The sequence below is a fragment of the Cebus imitator genome, unplaced genomic scaffold, assembly GCF_001604975.1.
Source record: "Cebus imitator isolate Cc_AM_T3 unplaced genomic scaffold, Cebus_imitator-1.0 Scaffold372, whole genome shotgun sequence".
Classification (NCBI taxonomy): domain Eukaryota; kingdom Metazoa; phylum Chordata; class Mammalia; order Primates; family Cebidae; genus Cebus; species Cebus imitator.
Window position 1 is genome coordinate 1,952,720 of NW_016107687.1, and position 13,764 is coordinate 1,966,483.

A 13,764-nucleotide genomic window follows, 5' to 3' on the forward strand; every position below is an offset into this window, starting at 1 on the left:
AAAAAAAAAGAAAACATGAATAGACACTTCTCAAAAGAAGACATATAAGCTACCAACAAACATGGATGAGCTGGAAGCCGTTATCCTCAGGAAACTAATGCTGGAACAGAAAAACCAAATACAGCATGTTCTCAGTTACAAGTGGGAGCTGAACAAAGAACATGGACATAGAGAGGGGAACAACACACACTGGGGCCTCTCAGGGGTTGGGGTGGAGGGAGAGAGAGCATTAGGAAAAATAACTAATGCATGCTGAGCTTAATACCTAAGTTATGGGTTGATGGGTGCAACAAACCACCATGGCACTTGTTCACCTATGTTACAAACCTGTACATCCTGCATATGTACCCCAGAACTTTAAAAATTAGAAAAATTGCCCCATATCACTAATTAGAGAAATACAAATCAAAAACACGATGTCATTCCAGCACTTTGGGAGGCCTGTGTGGGCAGAACACTAGAGGTCAGGACTTCAAGACCAGCTTGGACAACATGGTGAAACCCCATCTCTACTAAAAATACAAAAATTTGTAGGGCCATAGAGCAAGACTCTGCCTCAATAACTACAACAACAACAAAGCACTGCAATGAGGTAGCATCTCACACCAGCCAGAATAGCTATTAATAAAAAGTCAAAAAACAGCAGATATTGGTGGGGCTGCAGAGAAAAGGGAACACTTCTACGCTGTTGGTAGAAATATAAATTATTTCAGCCACTGTAGAAATCAGATTGGAGGTTTCTCAATGAACTTAAGAACAGACTACCGTTTGGCCCAGCAATCCATTACTGTGTATATAACCAAAAGAAAACAAATCATTCTACTGAAAAGACACATGCACGCACATGTTTATTGCAGCACTATTCACAATAACAAAGATGTGGAATCAACCTAGGTGCCTATCAACAGTGGATTGAATAAAGAAAATGTGGTACATATATACCATGGAATATTAGAAAGCCATACAAAAGAATGAAATATCTTTGCAGCAATATGGATGCAGCTGGAGGCCATTATCCTAAGCAAATTAATGCAAGAACAGAAAACCCAATATTGCATGTTCTTACTTATAAGTGAAAGCTAACCATTGGTTACTTATGGACATAAAGATGACAACAATAGACACTAGGGACTACTAAAGTGGAGAGGAAGGAAGGGAACAGGTATGGAAAAACTGTTGGTACTATGCCCAGTACCTGGGTGATGGGATCATTTATACCCTAAACTTTAGCATCACACAATATACCCAGGTAACAAGCCTTCACATATACCCCTTGAATTTAAAAGTTGAAAAATTAAAAAAAAATTAAATTGCAAATTGATAACATTACATCAAAATTAAACATTCTGTTCAATATAGAACTCATTGAATAAAATTAACTGATAATAAGTGGAAATAGAGTTTCAAAATCTAACAGCAATTAGTGCTTAATATATAAACTACACAAGTAACTCCTACAAATCAGTTAGAAAAAGGCACTCCAGGGAACAGACCAAAATAGATGAACATGAAATTACAGAAGAGCAAACTTAGAAAACTAAGAGGCATGTGATAAGATGGTCAGAATGGTGAGTAATTTAAGAAAATCAAATTCAAGCATCATTGAGCTATACTTGTAAATGATTAGACTGGCAGACATTTGAAATTTAGGTAATAGCAACTGAGATATGAAGGCCTAAGAACTCTGTTGCCCTCTAGTGGTAGTGGCAACTCTACTGCACTGTAGTGGAGCTGACATGACTTATTCAGGTTAAGTATAAGTATATCCTACAACCCTACCTTTCTGCTTCTGAGTACATATTTCAGGGAACTTGAGGGGACACATGGAGGATTTAGGATTTTCTCTGCAGAAATGTTTGTCAAGGCAAGAGTTGAAGACAGCCAGGATGTCTGCCACCTGGACGGGAATAGATGAGCTGGGCCAATAGGTAGATAATCCTAGATTCCCATCACTGGGACACTGGGAAAGTAAGCCCGAAAATCCATCACTGGGACAGTGGGAAGATCAAACTGGAAATCCATCACCAGGACACTGGGTAGTTAAAATGTGGAACACGTAGATGTTTGAATACCAACCATCCTAAAAGAGTACTGTGAAATTTAAAATAGTTTGTACTTTTCTGATTTTATATGTGAAGTCGCTTGAAGTGCTGACTTAAAATTCTCATAGGCCACTTAACAAAATGAGAGTGCCCTTTATTAAATTTTTTAAGTATGAAGGATAGATAAGGGCATAGTTAAGGACTACTGGAATCCACTTCTCATCTTCAAATATTTTCTAAATTAAAAATATACATGCAGAACATTTAATAAAGTCTAATAGTGTTAAAAGGATTACAATTAAAAATTCATTCTCCTGCTTCATGTCTTCTTATCTTCAAACCACAGCTTCCTTTGACAGCCACTTTCAGTCTTTTAGGTGTTCATAATAGTTCATATTTTTAAGTTACACTGCTCTCTCTCAATTCATTAGTTTAAGGCATTTATTTAAGCTTGAATGTCACAAATCGGGATTTATGCTACCTTGCAGCTCTCTTGTGATGATTAGTGTTATGTGTCAAATTGACTGGACCAAGGGGTATCCGGGTTAAACATTTTGAGTGTATTTCTGGGGGTTTCTGGATGAGATTTGTATTTGAACCAGTGGCCTGAGTAAAGCAGATACTCTTCCACAATGTGAGTGGGCATGATTTAATCTCTTCAGGGTTGAGGACCTGAACAGAGCAAAAGACAGGGGAAGAAGGAATTTGCCCTCTTTTTTTTCCTCCTTCGCTATATGAGCTGGAATTTCTCATTGCATCTTCTCCTGCCCTCAGCCTGGAATTTACTTACATGCAGATGGTAGATCATGGGACTTCTTATCCTCCAAAATTATGTGAGCCAGTTTCTCACAATCTCTCTCTCCACATCAATCAATCAATCATCTATCTACCTACCTACCTATCATCTATCTATCTATTATACTGATTTCCTATTGGTTTTGTTTCTCTGGAGGACTCTAATACACCCCCCTATTTCCAATATATACTATTTTTGGTTATATTGTAGTTTTTTTAAAGTTAATATTTAGAGTTTTTATAATGTTTTAAATATCTGCTAAGTCAAATAATATACTATAATAATGATGTAGTACTGTATTGGCTGATTACAGAAGACTTGGCTACACTGTGCCTTATAAATAAAGGAGTTCAATGTTACCCACATAGTAAGAAGCCTAGAGATAGGCAGCTCAATGCTGATGAATAGGCTTCACTATACCATTTGGGACACAAGTTCCATTCTGACTTTCCAGTTCTTCTCATCAGGGTATTTATGTCATGCAGGTCACTTCTAGGTCGCAAGATTAATTCTTTATTTTCAGCATTCATCTATATTTTAGACAGGAAGAAGGAATAAAAACAGGCAGAAAGCAGTGCCCTCTGAGTCCTTTTTCTTTTAAAATATTTTCCTAGAAGCTCTACCTAATAATGAATTTAATTTACATCTTATTAGCTAGACTAATGTCACATGGTCTCCCTTTTAGCTGAATATTGGCCTTCTTCAACTGTTTTTTAAATTTTCTTTCCTTTCCTATTCTCTAACTCTTTTCATTCAATTTTTGGGGAAATTTTCTAATTTCTAAATTTATTTTTGAATATGCTATTAATTTTTTCTATTTCTATCTGTTACATTTTTAATTTAAAAGAAACTGTTTGGATTTTTTTTCCATTATTTTTAAGGAGCCTATATCTTGTTTCATGATATAATTTATTATCTTATCTCTCTTAGGATCTTGAAGATGATTACTTTGAAGCTTCCTGTTATATTCTATGCTGGTTGTGTTTCCTTTGTATTCTCTTGCTTTAATTGTTCCTTTGAGTTTTCTCAAATAGCTTAAGATCTTTAGGCATGAGGTATTAGATATGACCCACAGTCTTCCTAGGCCTCCAAAACAAAGCACAATAGACAGGGCGACATGAACAACAGAATTTATTTTTTCATAGTTCTTGAGTCAAGTTCAAGATCAAGGTGTTGGCAGGTTTAGTTTCTTCTGAAGGCCTCACCTCTTGGCTTGTAAATCACTATCTTCTTTCTGGGTCTTTACATAATCTTCCCTCTGTGTTTCTGTGTCCTAATTTCCTCTTCTAAGCACACCAGTCATATTGTATTAAGGTACACCTAGGACTTCATTTTAACTTAATTACCTCTATAAAGATTCCATCTCCAAATACAGTTACATTCTATGGTACTGGGTTGGGGGATGGGCATTTAAGACTTTCACATGTGGATTTGGGGGGCAAAGTTCAGTCCCTAAACAATCTTCATGGATGTGTGGGGAAAACTGTTTTCTAGTGATTCTTGTCTGAGTGCTTTGAAGTCTAATCAGCCAATATTTTGCTAAATGCACGGGTCTCTATTTTCCTTCTTTCCATGTTATATTTTGGGTTTGAATATATCTCCTGGTTTTATTGAACATGGAATTTCTATTTTTTTTTGTCTACTTGTGAGTTTTGGGAACTATCTTGGAGGACAAAAATAAATACAGTAGAATGCTTTCTGCTCTTCATCTTAAAAGTCATAAATCTCTACCAATGCTTCTTGTTGTAGGTTGACTTCCCAAATAAGGACTCTGATGGATATTAATGTGCAGGGAGTTTATTAGGAAGCACTGTTGGGATCAACTTCTGTGGAGGGAAGAGAAGTAAATGAAACAGTTTGGCAGAAGTAGAAGATGGGATGTGATGTAGTCTCAATGAATGCTTCAGCTGACCTGGGAGTTCTGAAGCTGGGATGGCCTTCAGAGTTGTCCTATATTGCAGTGATTGCCTTTGTACTTATGCATCAGTCAATCATTAATTGTGGGCTGGCCCATGATGGGTCAGTGACCTTGATTCAGGTGGCTCTTTTTAGGCATAGGATATTTCTGGAGAGGGGTAACATCTAAGTTCGCAGAATTTCCAGAAGCTAGAATATAGGTCCTTCATTCCTGAGGGCAATCCGGGTACCTCATTACAGCATCATCCACCTTTCTGCACATGTACCTTATTATATATTCAAACTGGTTGAATGTAAATCTTCATCTCTCCTTTCCTCATCTTGTTTTTTTTCTCAGATCATGGATCTCTACTTATAATTTTGACTTGTCAAAATTCTATTGTTTTTCAAGAATCGATTTAAGTGTCACTTCTCTTATAAAGTCTTGGTCAATCATCTTAGTGAAAAATAAAAGGTATCTTTATTCTTTGAAACACTTTAGACCCTGAATTTTATCTCTATCATGGCACATAGCATATTCCGCCTTAATTGTGGTTCATTATATAAATAGAACTCCTACTGGATTGTTAATTTCTTATGTGCAACAAACAATGATATTGTTGAAATGGCTACATACTAGAAACTCAGTAAATTTTCTTTGAATTTGGTGTTCATTGAAATACATTCACTGCAGATGTAGACAACAAGAGATGGTCAAATACCTTGTCTTGTAAAATGTCAAAGTAATAAACAAACAACTGACAGTAACAGCTAAGTCCCTTATCTCTTCTTAACCTAAAGCAATATTTTCAGTGTTTTAAAATAGCTTCTGCTTGATGCAGTATTTGAATGGAAAGGATAATAAACATAAGTAAATTAAGGTACAGTTTTCAGAAGAATAGCATAACTTTTGCCTTGTCAAAGGCTTTTCCTATGAATGGAACTGGATCTTAATCCTTTTAAGGGCACTTTCTGCATGTCTATACAGCTAGTGATTTATTTTTTGTTTTTTAAGGGTTTTATTTTCATAAAATATAGATTTTCTCAATAGTGTATACTACAGGTCTTAAACATTTGAATTATTAACTGAAACTAAGAAAAAAATATCTATCAGAGACATCAGAGTAATTCAAAAAATTTGGTCATCTTTACACATGATTGAGTTGTATTAGTTTAAGTTAATAATCTATGAATAAAAAATAATAAATACATGATATTTCTTTTTTTTTTTTTTTGAGACGGAGTTTCGCTCTTGTTACCCAGGCTGGAGTGCAATGGCGCGATCTCGGCTCACCGCAACCTCCGCCTCCTGGGTTCAGGCAATTCTCCTGCTTCAGCCTCCTGAGTAGCTGGGATTACAGGCACGCGCCACCATGCCCAGCTAATTTTTTGTAGTTTTAGTAGAGACAGGGTTTCACCATGTTGACCAGGATGGTCTCGATCTCTTGACCTCGTGATCCACCCGTCTCGGCCTCCCAAAGTGCTGGGATTACAGGCGTGAGCCACCGCGCCCGGCCATATGATATTTCTTAGTAGTCTAGTGTCTGCTCTTTTCTGATTGACCCTATTTCATGTAAGTCCAAGAATTTTCTCTAAGAAATCATTATGTTTAGTTCTTTGGTAATTGATATGTGATATCTCCTCCTTAAAATTTTCTTTTTCTTTTGATTTCACTGCTTTATTTCATTATTTGCATAGAATCTTAGTTTTTTATTTACATAGAATCTTAAATATGTACTATAGATGTGTGCACATATAACCCAGTGCACACATAACCCAGTGCACACATCTATAGTACATATTTCTGAAATAAATGTTTCATGAAACAATACTTACTGTGTAGGTACACTCTGATGTTTTCTTTGCTTTTAATTCGAATGCGGTAAGATATTGGTTGTGATCCATTAAACCCATTTCACAAACCCTAATGTACTAAAATCTGTGGTTTAAAGATCCTGCTTTAGAAGGCTAACCCATTCTTAGTGTCAATTATCACTCCCTTAGTCATGAGACACCCAGAACTGATTTCTCATCTAATTTTTTTTGTTGTTTTCTACCTTAATCCTGTCACCAGGCCCTCATCATTGTATACTGTGATTCACAAGGTAGCTTGCTACCTGGTCTCCCTGCCTATGTTCTTCTCCCTCCAACTTGCTGCCTTCTAATTTGCTTTCAGCTTACCAATTCTTTACTCCTCTTACACAGTGTATATAGCATATTGCTTTGAAGATCAGTTTTCAGTGAATGCTTTTTGAATGATTGAACACTTAAATTTCCCAGAGATTTTATGAATAATACTGCTATATAAGATGGTACTCAGAGTTTCCCAAATTTGGTTGTAGTCTACTTCACCAGGCTTCTCACCTGCCAAATTAGATAATGCCTGATGAATGTTATGTATTTGGTATGCAATAGCCGTCATATCTGGCATCACCATCGATGTTATTATCTTTACAAACTCTCCATTTGAACTGTTTACTCTGTCCATGTGTCTGCCTTTCTTTCTGTTTGTCTAAGTTTATATCTCTGCATCAAGTTTATTTCTTTTGTAAGCCCTCTTGGGTGATGCCACTTCTCATGTACCTCTTCCACATTTGAACTTTTATATTACCGATTGTTTAAATCTCTCATGCCAGTTAACTGTATTATAAAGTGCTTCCTAGATAATATTCTGTAGAATAATTTTCATTGGATATCGGGGCTTAAATGCTGCATAAAACTGAAGAAAGAAAGAAAGGAAGAAAAAAGAACAAACGGTAGTAAAAGTAAAGAAAGGGAAAAGAGTAAAATAATATTCTATGTAAAAATAAATTTGAAAAATTATGAGTTAAGTGAAGTTAAAGCTACATTTTAAAATATTTGACTGCAGGATTTCTCAGGGTCTTAATGAACACTATAAATCTCCAAAGGGTAAAATTATACATAGTCATTCCCAAGAGTCAATCTGTAAGACTATAGATCCATTTGTGGTCACAACAGTCTTCCAGGACTAGAATTCCTCAGAATGCACTTCGAGTAAATGCTAGCATAGGGTGTTATTATTTCACACACACTGTGTAGTTTTCCTTCACAACATCTATGTTTATCAAATACTGTTATATTCCCAGTTTAACAGATAAAGCAACTGAGACTTAAAGAGACTTAAGCATTTGCCTAAGATCACAAAGTCTTTAGAGGCAGCACTAGCATTTGGACTTCTAGCTCCTGAGTCCAGGCTTAGCCTCACCTGTTAGGAAAATGACCTCTTGATAATCTCTTTGATCTGTAAAAATGAGGCTGCTGGGCAGATTCAATGAGATATGGACTGTAAACTCTGTGGCTTTCAAAAAAGGTTAGCTCCCTTTATATTTGACTTTATTCTTGCCACTTAACATGGCATTTTATTATTTTTTTAAAAACATATATCTTGATTCTTTACGTAGAAATCCTTCACTGAAGAGAAGCTTATATGCCTCTTTTCAAGTCATTATAAAGCCAAGTCTAGTGCTACTGAGTTGAACACAATATTTAGAGGTTTGTAATTCCTTGTAATAAGAAAAGAATATCTGAAGTTTATCTTTTGATTTTGAAGATGTTGCTTTTAATGTGGATTATTATCTGAGTATTATGAATGTGTTTTAAAACAGCAGTTATGTGTACTTCTTTAATATGGTATATTTTCATTGATGATCATTTGAGAGGTTAATGGACAGTTTAGAGTAACTGCAAATTCTGAGATAAACTAGATTTTGCAAAACTTTCTGTGTCATTTAAAAATATTAACAAAAATATTTACTGTAATTCAAAGTAAAAGAATAAAAAAAGCACTTGACTGGCCTTTGACTTTGGGTGGGGAGTCATCACTGTCCCATAAAAATATCCTGTTGTGAGTTATTACTATAAATAGGCTTCCAGCTCTATGTTACATGCTGAGTTTCTAACTTCATTTTATTCAATTTCAAACTTTCAGCACAGCTTCTTGGCTTGTTAGCATATGGTTCAGCCTGACTTTTTCTTTTTCTTTTTTCTTTTTTTTGAGACTCAGTCTTGCTCTGTAGCCCAGGCTGGAGTGCAGTGGTGCAATATTTGCTTACCACAACCTCCGCCTTCTGGGTTCAAGCGATTCTCCTGCCTTAGCCTCCCAAGTAGCTGAGATTACAGGTGCATATCACTACGCCTGGCTACCTTTTTTTTTTTTTTTTGTATTTTTAGTGGAGACAGGATTTCATCATGTTTGCCAGGCTGGTCTTGAACTCCTGACCTCGTGATCTGCCCGCCTCGGCCTCCTGAAGTGCTGGAATTACAGGCTTGAGTCACCAGGCCTGGCCCAGCCTAACTTTTAAATTATATTTCACATTTTTCCTCACTTACTCCTATAATTTCTGACTCATTAGTCTCCAAACATGCCCTCTGCTTTCTTTCTAGCTTGCTCATATTCACCCTTCTGTCTGTTGAAATTATTGGCACCATTTCCTGCCTTTCTCAAAATTTCATCTTCTCCATGAAGACCTTCTTAATCCTTTCACCTGAACTTGAATTCTGATAACAGCTGAATTGATATAACAGGTTTTATATCAATATACCAATATTATTCTCTTATATTATTCTGTTAGATATATTCTGTTTTTTCCTCCTACTTCCCAATTCACCTCCCCTCCCACCCTATGCTCCCAGACTCTTGAAGTAGGATTTGAGAATATTAAGTGAATCATACTGATCTATATATTACAATGACAACAATAACAACAATAAACAATGACTCCTAAATCTTTGTGAGTGTTCACTAGTTGAAGATAGTGTAGTACTGTTGCATTATAATATATAATTAGTTTATACAACTTCACAATGACACAGCTAATATTTTTACTTCATTTTATAGATGGGAAAACTCAGGCTTAGAGAAGTCACCAAGGTCAGTTAGGGAGTGCAGGGCTGTGATTTGACCCCTGGCACTTTGATTCCTGAGCTCATATTTTGAACCACTACATAGGATTGTAATCTCCAAAGGTGCATCACTTACAGTAGAAGTTCAATGATAGATAAAAATTGAATGTGTTTTCAAAGAAACATACCTTTATATATTAAATTTTGGCACAGTATATTTAGTCTATGTTACATTTGTGCTTCCTTCAAAAACATGCTCATTGCAGTACCTTACTTTTTATAAAATACTATTTTTATGAGAATTAACCTAAGCATTTTATGGGGTATAAAAGATTAGGTTGACTATGATTTGAAAAACAAGGGATTTAAGTCATTGACTACCTATCATACCAGCTGAGGAGACATGATTTTTCAAACTCAATAACTTTTCCATTATGAAGCATCATTCTGGGGAAATTTTAATGATACACATATTTCTATTGCTTATTACCAGCTATTTTTATCTTATCACTTGTCAGATAATTCAAGGTTCTCCTTCTGCCTATTTACTCCAGATTAGGGAGAGCAAATAGAAGTAGTTTCAAGGATCATCCATGTTTGTTCAATTAGTAGTAGCTGCCTTGATCCCTGAGTTGAAATTCTGAATCTTTGCCCATGTCCTCAGGAAAGAGTTCTATCATTGGTTAGAAGTATCTGACGTAACTAAGGAGTTGGTGCAAATAACAGTGTCTGCCACATATCTGTCATTTCTGCTATATGCCGTTGTCTTCCAGTGTTCCATAGACATATGTTAAAGTGTAACTGAAGTTTGGTATTAAGACATAACTGACTAACCAGATGCCTAGACTACAAAGAGTAAGTCTGGGGATCTTGGAATAGGTCTCTCTTTATATTACTCTATAATGTGTGAATGTGCAGATATTTAACATTATCTATTAGTATTCCTGTTATGATATTATTATTTACACATTCCTATCTTATATATCTCAACACTGTTTTCTTATGGTTTTTGTTATTGAAGAGCTTTTAACAACCCTGGGTAATGCCAAGAATACATTGGCTAAAACATTATACTTTTGGACTATTGCCTGGTTAGATGGAAAACATAAAATATGTGATGTTTGTTAGATTTTTATCCAGACTTTTCCTTTGTATTTCCTTTTGTACCTACTGAATAAGGATAGTCAATAAAAGTATTGCATTAGAATGATAACATTCCGTTTGTCAATGTCTTATGTGCTGTTTTCTAGCTAGCTTTAAGTAATACTTATGCATCTTCATTAGTCTTTACTACAGTAAATCTAGTAGTAATTACCCTTAAAGTCACTTCAAACTTGTAGAGGCTTTGCCTTTTGCTAAGGATATTGTCTATATTTTGAGTCTTTTGTCTTTTTTCTTAGGTTATATGACCATTTCAAACTGAATAAAAAGATAGGTGATTACCATTATTTTTTGGTGGTATCATGTGCATTTTTTATGCTCATTAAAGGCTAAATCATATTTGGTTTTCAAATTCTAAAGCTAATTTGGGTTTTGCTGGACATATTACAAACCTAAGTTTTTCCATATTTTTTTCATCTCTGCATGGAGATTTTCATCTATATCTACATATTCCTACCTGCTATAATCCCACTGATAGAAGTCTGCATATGGATCTATAATAAATGATAAACACTTTAGAAAAGAGTTTTCTTAGTGTCTACATGACATGAAGAAACTAAGCTGCAATATTATTTCTCATATGGATTTATTTTAAAATAAAATTTCAGTTAAAAAGATTTTATTGTACTTTAGGTTCTGGGGTACATGTGCAGATCATGCAGGATTGTTGCATAGGTACATACATGGCAATTTGGTTTAAATTTTTTTACAGATAACTTTTATCCTCATCTTATATTCCCTTATATAAGTATTTCTTTAGCTGTAGGCATTTGTACCCACTCTGATTAGTTTAAACAGAAAAGGATTTATCCAGGATTGTTAGCAATTTACACAATTATTGAGAACGCGGAAGGAATAGACTTGAAGGAGCTAAACAGCTACAGGAACCTGCTGGAATATTCTATAGTTCAAATGCACTGAATTATTTAACAGACATAAGAAGAAAGGGGTGGAAGAGGAACCTATAAATTAAGAGACTTAAAAGACACGTAAAATTTTTAAAGAGGGTACAAGATTAAATTATAGTGTCTACGGATGCATACTTAGGTGATAACATGATAATGAAACAGAAGGAAGTGGATGTTACAAATGTCAGAACAGTGATTAAATTTAGGAGAATAGGGGACTTATTACTGTCATGGGTTAAGTGGAGGAGTTTCTGGGTAGCTTGCAAAATTCTACTTTATGATCTGGGTGGTATTTATAAGCGAATTCATCTTAAAATAATTCACCGAGTTATTCATTTTTTTCAGTTTGTTTTTTGTGTAGTTTTATTTTCAAAGAAAATAGTTGAAAACAATTCAAAACAACATAACAACATATCAGTAGTATCACCTTCTTACCGGAGCTAGATTACCTTTATAAATGTGTTGTGTTTGCATATACCATCTTTGTTATCGGAAGAGTTATATTAGAAAACTTTTAAAGTTGAGTCATATCTAAAAACTATTTTAACATTTATCTATAAGGGCACTGTACTTAGATTAAGATAAGGTAAATTATTCAGATAAAAAGCAAAAACATAATTCTCCTTCTAGCAATGGTGTGTATTATCAAATACCAACAAATTGAAAGTCTAAATACATAATGGATATGAATGACTATGAAGATTATTAGTTTTTGAAAACAGAAATCTTGGCTGAGGTAAACTTGCTTGAATTGAAATGTTGGTATCTTTGTATGTTTTAGATGTAGCTATATAACTCACATAATAATCGATTTAGATTTACTATTAAGACAGCATAATGAAACTGTTTTAGCTTGTCCAGCTATCTTTTTCTTTTCTCCTCTGGTAAGAGCCCCTTCCCACCTGCTCTCCCCTATTCCTTACCTTTCCCTAGGCCCTCTTCTACTCCACTTCCGGTGTGTTTGTGGTGACAGTACTCTGGTTCTTAATTGAAAAAAAATCGGCCCAATGAACATGTGATTCTAGCTAGACCAATCAGAGGCCTTCTCTGAAATTTTGTATTTTGACTCAAAAAAGGAGATCTTTCTATCTGTTCTGTGGTACATTTAATGGGTTGATATGTGCCTAAAGAGGGGAATTTTCTTACACTCTTGGAAAGTGGTTCTGAGAGCTGGAGAGACAGGGAAGCAGAAAGGTCTGACAGTATCATTTGAGGTCTCAGTTGCACCTGAATCCAGCTCTGCCTTACATTTCTCAGTTACATGGCAAGTAAATTCCTGATTCCATTTTTCCTTATGCTAGTTTAAAGCGTGCTTCTGTCGTTTGTGAATGAAAAAGTTTCAACTACTTTAGGGAGCGTAATAAATTTTCTTTTTTTTATTCCTTTGATATTAGTTGAAAAATGTCACAAATGTCATTTTTACACATAAAAATAGGAGAGGAAAGAATTAGGATTAATCAAGTATCTGAGCTTGACCTGCCAGCTAACTCCAGAAATTGTTGTCAGTCTTCTAGATTCTCGTTGACATTTAATAAAGACATTTGTCAAGATTAATCAATGGACCTGGCAATTGTTAATTAAGGTCTCCTAAAATATCTCCTCATTAGCACTTAAATATTTACTTTGGAATACATATGATGGATCATGTACAACTTGCTAATGACAAGAAGTGTGTATTTACTTGAAGTTAATACTATTTTTAAGTTTTAGATTTGGAAATTAAGCATCTTTAATTTTTAAGAAGGAAAATAGTTACTACACCCAAGGAGCCCCATCTGTATACATATCTGCTTTGGAGGATGCCATATTCTAGCCTTTGAGCTGATGGTATGATGGGATGAGAATCTGGGGGCCTTTGGGAGGGGATGATTGTGTTTTGTATGTGGAAGGATGTGAGTCAGAGGGGAGTAAGAAGGTAAACTGTGGTAGGCAGATTCTAAATGGCTCTCAGTGATCCCTGCCTCCTGGTATTCATGCTCGGTGTAATCCCTTCCTCTTGAGTGTAAGCTAGGACCAATGACTCTCTTGTAAGGAATAGAATATGGCAAAAGTGATGGGATGTCACTTTCTAAATTAGGTTATAAAAAACTATTTTCTG